The following is a 10,551-nucleotide window of genomic DNA, read 5'->3' on the forward strand; positions in this document are numbered from 1 at the left end:
AAATGCAATTTCTGGAGAAATTGCATGTGAAGGCGAAGACTATGAATAACTTCTTGGGGAATGCTGCCGAATGATGTTGAAACAAGGTGGATTATTTGAGAAATGTAGAAAATAGAAGTGAAAAACGAAATTTTTGAGAATTTGTGGTGAATTTCAAAATTGAAAATGTGTCATTTTTGGTAAGTGGGAAGTTGTGGAATGGGTAGGAAAATGATGAACAGTTGAAAGTTGGAACGGGTTGAATCGGTTGAAAACTGTAGAAATTAGAGTTGAAAAACGAAATTTTGAAGAATTTGGCGTAAATTTCAAAATTGAAAATTTTGAACTTTTGGTAAGTGGTAAGTTGTGGAATAGGTAGGAAAAAGATGAACAGTTGAAAGCTGGAACGGGTTGAATCGGTTAAAAAAAATAGAAGTTAGAGCAAATGTTGAATGACTCATAGAGAGTGAATGGAAATTTTAAAAAAATATTGCGCCCAAAATTTTTAAAATTTGGAACAAAACAAAAAGTACAGGTTCAAGAGGTTCACTTTGGAGTTGAAAAGTTGAAACGGGTTAAATCGGACAAAAATTGTAAAAGTTAGAGCAAATGTTATATTTAGGTCACTTCTGGTTTCATTTAGGGCACTTCTTGTTGAAATAAGGTCACTTCCGGTTTATTTGGGTCACTTCCGGTTTAATTTAGTGCACTTCCGGTTCAGCTGAGGTCACTTCCGGTTTGATTTGGGTCACTTCAGGTTTGATTTGGGTCACTTCGGGTTTGACTTGGGGCACTTCCGGTTTGAATTGGGGCACTTCCGTTTCACTTCCTGTTAAAATTGGGGCACTTCCGGTTCAATTCCTGGTCATAGTGGGTCACTTCCTGTTCATTTTGGGGCCCTTCCTGTTTGTTTTGGGGCACTTCCAGTTTACTTTGTGTTCATTTTGGGGCACTTCTGGGTCAATCCAATTTGTTGATGTGGGGGTGAAGGGGTGAATTTGGTAAGCTTAGTGGAAGTGAGGGTGAATATGGTAAGCATGATGTGAACAAAGTGAATAAATTTGGAATGGGTTGAATTGGTTGAAAAATGTAGAAATTAGAAGGGAAAAAACAAATTTTGGAGAATTTGCGTGAATTTCAAATTTTGGAATTGTTGGTAAATGGGAAGTTGTTGAATAGGTAGAAAAAAGATGAACAGTTGAAAGTTGGAATGGGTTGGATTGGTTGAAAAATGTAGAAATTAGAGTAGAAAAATGAAATTTTTGAGAATTTGGTTGAATTTCAAATTTGAAAATTTGGAATTTTTGGTAAGTGGGAAGTTGTGGAATAGCTAGGCAAAAGATGAACAATTGAAAGTTGGAATGGGTTGAATCGGTTGAAAAATGTAGAAATTAGAGTAAAAAAACGAAATTTATGAGAATTCGGTTGAATTTCAAATTTGAAAATTTGGAATTTTTGGTAAGTGGGAAGTTGTGGAATAATTAGAAAAAAGATGAACAGTTGAAACTTGGAATGGGTTGAATCGGTTGAAAAATGTAGAAATGAGAGGTGAAAAACAAAATTTTGTGAAATTTTGTGGAAATTTTAAACGTGAAAACGTGAAATTTTAGAATTTGGCAATTTTGGGTATGTCAAGAATCTTTCCGAATGTCATTCGACTGTGCTGAATGATGTGAATTTCAAACTGGAACGACGTAAATGTGAAATGTTGAATGTGCCATTAAGAATGAGGGGGGGAAAATTTGTCGTAAATTTGCAAATTTTGCAAAAACGAAAAATTTTCGGAACGAGAAAAATGGAAGCGCTCATCTGGTGAATATTTGGAATACGTCAAAAGTCGAATGGAGTGAATCGGTTGAATTATGTGGAAGAAGAAGGACAAAAATGTGAGGAGAATGAAATAGAATAATAATAACTAGAAAATGCAATTTCTGGAGAAATTGCGTGTGAAGGCGAAGACTTTGAATCACTTCTTGGGGAATAATGCCGAATGATGTTGAAATGAGTTAAATTTCTTGAGAAATGTGGAAAATAGAAGTGTAATACTAAATTTTGGAGAATTTGGTTGAATTTCAAATTTGAAGTTTGGAATTTGTGGTAAGTGGGAGGTTGTGGAATAGGTAGGCAAAAGATGAACAGTTGAATGTTGGAACGGGTTGAATCGGTTAAAAAATGTAGACGTGAGAGAAAATGTTGAATCCCCATAGAGAATGAATGGGAATTAAAAGAAAAAGCAATTGCGCCAAAATATTTTGAAATTTGGAACAAAACGTAAAAAAAAGCTTCAGGAGGTTCACTTTTGGGGTTAAAATGTTGAAACGGGTTCAATCGGACAAAAAATGCAAAAGTTAGCGCCTAATGTAGCTATTTATGGCAGTTAATGTTGAAATAAGTTCACTTCCGGGTTGATTTGGGTCACTTCCGGTCTATTTGGGTCACTTCCGGTCTGATTAGAGGCACTTCCGGTCCAGCTGAGGTCACTTCCGGTTTATTTGGGGTCACTTCCGGTTTAAAAAGGTCACTTCCGGTTTAAAAAGGTCACTTCCGGTTTGATTTGGGGTCACTTCCTGTTTACCTGAGGTCACTTCCTGTTTACCTAAGGTCACTTCCGGTTTGATTTGGGGCACTTCCGGTTCATTCTAGGTTCATTGGGAGCACTTCAGGGTCAATCCAAGATGGCCGCCACACTGGAAGTGGGGGTCAAGGGTTGAATTGTGAAAGCATAGTGGAAGTGGGGGTGAAGGGGTGAATATGGTAAGGATGAGGTGACCAAAGTGAATAGAGTTGGAATGGGTTGAATCGGTTGAAAAATGTAGAAATTAGAGTGGAAAAACGAAATTTTGTAGAATTTGGTGTGAATTTCAAAATTGAAAATTTGGAAATTTTGGTAAGTGGGAAGGTGTGGAATAGGTAGGAAAAAGATGAACAGTTGAAAGTTGGAATGGGTTGAATCGGTCAAAAAATGTAGAAATTAGAGGTGAAAAACGGAATTTTGTGAAATTTTGTCGAAATTTTTAACGTGAAAACGTGAAATTTTTGAAATTGGGAATTTTGGGAATGTCGAGAATCATTCCGAATGTGGTTTGAATGTGCTGAATGAGGTGAATTTAAAAGGGGAATGACGTAAAAGTGAAATGTCGAATCTGCCATTAAGAATGAATGGGGAAAAATTTGTCGTAAATTCGCGAATTTTGCGAAATCTGAAAATTTTCGGAACGAGAAAAATGGAAGCGCTCATCTCGTGAATATTTGGAATACGTCGAAAGTGGAACGGAGTGAATCGGATGAAGTATGTGGAAGAAGAAGCGGGACAAAAAGTGTGGAGAATAAAATAGAAGAATAATAATAACTAGAAAATGCAATTTCTGGAGAAATTGCGTGTGAAGGCGAAGACTTTGAATCACTTCTTGGGGAATGCTGGCGAATTATGCTGAAACGAGTTGAATTACTTGAGAAATGTAGAAAATAGAGGTGAAAAACGGAATTTTGGAGAATTTGGTGGAATTTCAGAATTTTGGAGAATTTGGTTGAGTTTAAAATCTTAAAATTTGGAATTTATGGCAAGTGGAAATTTGGGGAATAGGTAGGAAAAAGATGAAGAGTTGAAAGTTGGAATGAGTTGAATCGGTTGAACAATGTGAAAATTAGAGTAGAAAAACACATTTTTGGAGAATTTGGTTGAATTTCAAATTTCAAAATTTGGAATTTTTTGTAAGGGGAAGTTGTGGAATAGGTAAGAAAAAGATGAAGAGTTGAAAGTTGGAATGGGTTGAATCGGTAGAGAAATGTAGAAATGAGAGTAGAAAAACGAAATTTTGGAGAATTTGGTTGAATTTCAAATTTGGGATTTTTGGTAAGTGGGAAGTTGTGTAATACGTAGGCAAAAGATGAAGAGTTGAAAGTTGGAATGGGTTGAATCGGTTGAAAAATGTACAAATTAGAGTCAAAAAACGAAATTTTGCAGAATTTGGTTGAATTTCAAATTTGGAATTTTTGGTAAGTGGGAAGTTGTGAAATAGGTAAGCAAAAGATGAAAAGTTGAAAGTTGGAATGGATTGAATCGGTTGCACAATGTAAAGATTAGAGTAGAAAAACAAAATGTTTGAGAATTTGGTTGAATTTCAAATTTTAAATTTTTGGTAAGTGGGAAGTTGTGGAATAGGTAGGCAAAAGATGAAGAGTTGAAAGTTGGAATGGGTTGAATCGGTTGAACAATGTAGAAATTACAGTAGAAAAACGAAATTTTGGAGATTTTGGTTGAATTTCAAATTTGGAATTTTTGGTAAGTCGGAAGTTGTGGAATAGGTAGGCAAAAGGTGAAGAGTTGAAAGTTGGAATGGGTTGAATCGGTTGAACAATGTAGAAATTAGAGTAGAAAAACAAAATGTTGGAGAATTTGGTTGAATTTCAAATATGGAATTTTTGGTAAGTGGGAAGTTGTGGAATAGGTAGGCAAAAGATGAAGAGTTGAAAGTTGGAATGGGTTGAATCGGTTGAACAATGTAGAAATTAGATTAGAAAAACGAAATTTTGGAGAATTTGGTTGAATTTCAAATTTTTGGTAAACGGGAAGTTGTGGAATAGGTAGGCAAAACATGAACAGTTGAAAGTTGGAATGACTTGAATCGGTTAAAAAATGGAGAAATTAGAGTAGAAAAACAAAATTTTTGAGAATTTGGTTGAATTCCAAATTTGGAATTTTTGGTAAGTCGGAAGTTGTGGAATAGGTAGGCAAAAGATGAAGAGTTGAAAGTTGGAATGGGTTGAATCGGTTGAACAATGTAGAAATTAGAGTAGAAAAACAAAATGTTGGAGAATTTGGTTGAATTTCAAATATGGAATTTTTGGTAAGTGGGAAGTTGTGGAATAGGTAGGCAAAAGATGAAGAGTTGAAAGTTGGAATGGGTTGAATCGGTTGAACAATGTAGAAATTAGATTAGAAAAACGACATTTTGGAGAATTTGGTTGAATTTCAAATTTGGAATTTTTGGTAAACGGGAAGTTGTGGAATAGGTAGGCAAAACATGAACAGTTGAAAGTTGGAATGGATTGAATCGGTTGCACAATGTAAAGATTAGAGTAGAAAAACAAAATGTTTGATAATTTGGTTGAATTCCAAATTTGGAATTTTTGGTAAGTCGGAAGTTGTGGAATAGGTAGGCAAAAGATGAAGAGTTGAAAGTTGGAATGGGTTGAATCGGTTGAACAATGTAGAAATTAGATTAGAAAAACGAAATTTTGGAGAATTTGGTTGAATTTCAAATTTGGAATTTTTGGTAAACGGGAAGTTGTGGAATAGGTAGGCAAAACATGAACAGTTGAAAGTTGGAATGAGTTGAATCGGTTAAAAAATGTAGAAATTAGAGTAGAAAAACAAAATGTTGGAGAATTTGGTTGAATTTCAAATATGGAATTTTTGGTAAGTGGGAAGTTGTGGAATAGGTAGGCAAAACATGAACAGTTGAAAGTTGGAATGAGTTGAATCGGTTGAAAAATGTAGAAATTAGAGTAGAAAAACAAAATTTTTGAGAATTTGGTTGAATTCCAAATTTGAAAATTTGGAATTTTTCATAAGTTGGAGGTTGTGGAATAGTTAGAAAAAGATGAACAGTTGAAAGTTGGAATGGGTTGAATCGGTTGAAAAACGTAAAAGTTAGAGTGGAAAAACGAAATTTTGGAGAATTTGGTTGAATTTCAAATTTGGAATTTTTGGTAAGTGGGAAGTTGTGGAATAGGTAGGCAAAAGATGAACAGTTGAAAGTTGGAATGAGTTGAATCGGTTGAACAATGTAGAAAAAAGTGGAATGATGTAAATGTGAAATGTCGAATCTGCCATTAAGAATGAATGGGGAAAAATTTGTCGTAAGTTCGCGAATTTTGCGAAATCGGAAAATTTTCGGAACGAGAAAAATGGAAGCGCTCATCTCGTGAATATTTGGAACACGTCAAAAGTGGAACGGAGTGAATCGGATGAATTATGTGGAAGAAGAAGCGGGACAAAAAAGTGTGGAGAATAAAATATAATAATAATAATAACTAGAAAATGCAATTTCTGGAGAAATTGCGTGTGAAGGCGAAGACTTTGAATCACTTCTTGGGGAATGATGCCGAATGATGTTGAAATGAGTTGAATTTCTTGAGAAATGTGGGAAATAGAAGTGTAATACTAAATTTTTGAGAATATGGTTGAATTTCAAATTTGATTTTTGGAATTTTTGGTAAGTGGAAAGTTGTGGAATAGGCAGGCAAAGGATGAACAGTTGAATGTTGGAACGGGTTGAATCGGTTAAAAAATGTAGAAGTGAGAGCAAATGTTGAATCCCCATAGAGAATGAATGGGAATTAAAAGAAAAAGCAATTGCGCCAAAATATTTTGAAATTTGGAACAAAACGTAAAAAAACAGCTTCAGGAGGTTCACTTTTGGGGTTAAAATGTTGAAACGGGTTCAATCGGACAAAAAATGCAAAAGTTAGCGCCTAATGTAGCTATTTATGGCAGTTAATGTTGAAATAAGTTCACTTCCGGGTTGATTTGGGTCACTTCCGGTCTATTTGGGTCACTTCCGGTCTGATTAGAGGCACTTCCGGTCCAGCTGAGGTCACTTCCGGTTTATTTGGGGTCACTTCCGGTTTAAAAAGGTCACTTCCGGTTTAAAAAGGTCACTTCCTGTTTGATTTGGGGTCACTTCCGGTTTACCTGAGGTCACTTCCTGTTTACCTAAGGTCACTTCCGGTTTGATTTGGGCCACTTCCGGTTCATTCTAGGTTCATTGGGAGCACTTCAGGGTCAATCCAAGATGGCCGCCACACTGGAAGTGGGGGTCAAGGGTTGAATTTTGTAAGCATAGTGGAAGTGGGGGTGAAGGGGGTGAATATGGTAAGGATGAGGTGACCAAAGTGAATAAAGTTGGAATGGGTTGAATCGGTTGAAAAATGTAGAAATTAGAGTAGAAAAACCAAATTTTGTAGAATTTGGTTGAATTTCAAAATTGAAAATTTGGAAATTTTGGTAAGTGGGAAGGTGTGGAATAGGTAGGCAAAAGATGAACAGTTGAAAGTTGGAATGGGTTGAATCGGTTGAAAAACGTAGAAGTTAGAGTAGAAAAACGAAATTTTGGAGAATTTGGTTGAATTTCAAATTTGAAATTTTGGAATTTTTGATAGGTGAGAAGTTGTGGAATAGGCAGGCAAAAGATGAACAGTTGAAAGTTGGAATGGGTTGAATCGGTTGAAAAATGTAGAAATTAGAGTAGGAAAACGAAATTACGAAGAATTTGGTTGAATTTCAAATTTGAAAATTTGGAATTTTTTTGTAAGTGGGAAGTTGTGGAATAGGTAGGCAAAAGATGAACAGTTGGAAGTTGGAACAGGTTGAATCGGTCGAAAAATGTAGAAATTAGAGGTGAAAAACGAAATTTCGTGAAATTTTGTCGGAATTTTTAACGTGAAAACGTGAAATTTTTGAATTTGGGAATTTTGGGAATGTCGAGAATCATTCCGAATGTGGTTTGAATGTGCTGAATGAGGTGAATTTAAAAGGGGAATGACGTAAATGTGAAATGTCGAATCTGCCATTGAGAATGAATGGGGAAAAATTTGTCGTAAATTCGCGAATTTTGCGAAATCGGAAAATTTTCGGAACGAGAAAAATGGAAGCCCTCATCTCGTGAATATTTGGAATACGTCAAAAGTGGAACGGAGTGAATCGGATGAATTATGTGGAAGAAGAAGCGGGACAAAAAAGTGGCGGGAATAAAATAGAAGAATAATAATAATAACTAGAAAATGCAATTTCTGGAGAAATTGCGTGTGAAGGCGAATACTTTGAATCACTTCTTGGGGAATGATACCGAATGATGTTGAAATGAGTTGAATTTCTTGAGAAATGTGGAAAATAGAAGTGTAATACGGAATTTTGGAGAATTTGGTTGAATCACTTCTTGGGGAATGATGCCGAATGATGTTGAAATGAGTTGAATTATTTGAGAAATGTAGAAGTGTAAAACGAAATTTTGGAGAATTTGTGGTGAATTTCAAAATTGAAATTCATGAAGTGGGATTGAGCTGAACCTGTTGAAGTTGGAACAATACAAATAGGTTAAAAAAATGGAAACTGCAGGTGAATATGTACATTTTAGAAAAAACAGTAAGCAAGAAAACCAGTAGGCGAGTAAAAACAGTAGATGCGCAAGAAATATTAGTCAACAATTAGAAACAGTCAGCAAGATAACTAGTAAGAATCAAATCTGAATCTGTCCTTATTCGGCATAACATAACATCTGCATGACAACATAACATCCACCAGGTGTCAGTGCTGAGCCACAGTTATTAGACATAAGATGAACAGTTTAAGTTTGGAACATGTCGAAAAAGACATTCCTGTCCACAAAGCCCAGTGAAAGGATACTGCTGCTTCAACGTTGGGGATGTCTGGATAATCTGCAGCAAAATCGAAAACAACACCAAAAATAAATCCTCTATCCACATTAAAAGTAAAATAACATTGAGTTTCTTTAAAAGTTGACAGAATTACATTGCATGTACAACGAAAAAATATGTACATCTCTTAAAACTTGTTACAAATGTAAGGCTGTGTGTGCAATTGTAACAGACAGAAATGATGAAGCCGGCTCATCCGCCGTGCAACATATTTATTTTCAGCGTCCTCTACTGGCAAAAATACATATTCCACTTGGACGCACAGGTTTCTTCCTCTCAATAGAAAAAAACCTTCCTATAAACCAAAAATTCTGGGGAGGCAAGTGCCACATAATGTTGATCTTTTATTTATCAATGTATGCAAACGAATAGTTTTTATGTATTATCTATCTGTTTACCTGGTCGTTTATTACACCCAAAATGTATTATAGCTTTTTCCATACGGTGCAGACATCCATTCTCATTCACATACATTCTCATATTCACCTTGATCAGAGGGTTTTAAAAAAAGTATTTACATACCATCTTTGTAGTTGCCTGATGGATCTGTCCAGGTTCCCCCCTGCTTAGTCTTGCGTTTTTTCGTTCGCGTCCACCGTGTTGCATGTTCCTTAACGTGAGTCAGTTCCACATGGACTATGGAAAATGTGCGTCGGCAGACAGTGCATATTTTCCTCACACTTTTTGACACATCTATTTTCTGCTTCACCGTCCTCTCGGCAAGATTGAAACTTGTGTGCTTTTTTTTTTTTAAGTAATACTTACCCCCTTGCGGTCGCAGTAACTGCCTGGAACGCGTCCATGCTGCTGAGTTAACTTCTGCAATCTACTTTGCGGTGCCACTGCACTTCAACCAATGAGATAATAAACTAAAGACAGCAGAAGTTGCAAATATCCTAAAATAAGACATAGGTAAAATACTATATACTATACATGAGAACCATATACGATACATTAATACCATTAACTATACATTAAAACAATACTTTAGCGACTGTATTTGCTATAAACAAATAAATAAACTGGGTCGCCTAAATCGGCGGATGACGTCGCCGGTAATGATATCCAACATCCACGAAGTGTCAGTGCTGAGCGACACAATCAACAGATTGTGAATCTATTTGCAATACCGTAATTATTCTAATTATCGCCCATATTCTAATAATCGCCCAGTGTGTGTTAGCGATGGGATAAATAAAAAACATTGGTACCTCTAATTATCGCCCATGCTGCTAAAAATTCCTTCCAAAACTTACGTTTTCCTCCGTGACCGCATGCCGACGTAATTGCGCAAGTTTCAATATAACTGATTTGACAGCACGTTGTGTGTCCCTTTTAAATTGTTTTTCTCCGTAAATTATGATACAATTATACATACAATATCCTCACACAATTACCGTATCGAGGCATGCGCTCGAACAAGACGATCGCGATAATATGACGTGGGCAACACGTGATGTGCGACGGTAACGTGTCGCATCGATGGCGCGTCAATGGACGCATCCCGCTGTTCGAGGTAGATCAGAACAGCCGCTGTTCTAGTGTTAAGAACACCAGTGAGACACTACATAAGGAAAATATACATATTATCGCCCATTTCAGTGCCCCTTGTAGATCGGACAATAATGGGTGATAATTAGAATAAATACGGTAATTTAATAAAACGGGTCACCTAAATCCACGGAAGACGTTGCTTGTAATTATTTCATACAGCCACTAGATGTCAGTGTTGAATGACTAAATCAAGATAGGGCTCTTATTTGCAATAGAAATATAATAAACTGGGTCGCTTAAATACACGGATGACTTTGCTGGTAAGGATTTTCAACATCCACCAGGTGCTGAGCAACAGAATCAACAGATAGGGAAGATACTGCTTATCACCCAACATATTGCACATTTAGCAAAGTTTAGTAAAGACCTACTTACTTTTTTTCTGGTTTTGTTGTAGCTTATGTGGTTATCAAGCCAACCTACGTATGAAAGGAAAACTAAATATGTCTAAATAACTTGAATTTTGGTGTAGGAATTGTCAATAATAATTCATCATAATTTAAAAAAAAACAGTAGGAAAAATATGGGGGGGAATTAAAGTATCTATTGCATTGATACAACTAATACATTTATTATAAT

At 35.9% G+C, this 10,551-nt stretch overlaps 1 long non-coding RNA gene across 3 annotated transcripts; it reads right to left on the reverse strand.

Moving 5' to 3' along the window:
* Positions 1-6,018: 6,018 nt before the first annotated feature.
* LOC137840434 (uncharacterized) lies at positions 6,019-9,962 on the reverse strand. 3 transcript variants are annotated; one of them, XR_011087078.1, is made up of 4 exons: positions 9,675-9,962; positions 8,941-9,287; positions 8,387-8,418; positions 6,019-6,788 (listed from the first exon to the last, which is right to left on the reverse strand). It is a non-coding gene; the product is annotated as an uncharacterized lncRNA (long non-coding RNA). The 3 variants fall into 3 exon arrangements; XR_011087079.1 differs by lacking the exon at positions 9,675-9,962 and having other exon boundaries at positions 8,941-9,054; positions 9,184-9,482; XR_011087077.1 differs by lacking the exon at positions 9,675-9,962 and having other exon boundaries at positions 8,941-9,482.
* Between the last annotated feature and the right edge of the window lie 589 nt (positions 9,963-10,551).

This window comes from Syngnathus scovelli, chromosome 7, assembly GCF_024217435.2.
Source record: "Syngnathus scovelli strain Florida chromosome 7, RoL_Ssco_1.2, whole genome shotgun sequence".
NCBI classification, from domain to species: Eukaryota; Metazoa; Chordata; class Actinopteri; order Syngnathiformes; family Syngnathidae; genus Syngnathus; species Syngnathus scovelli.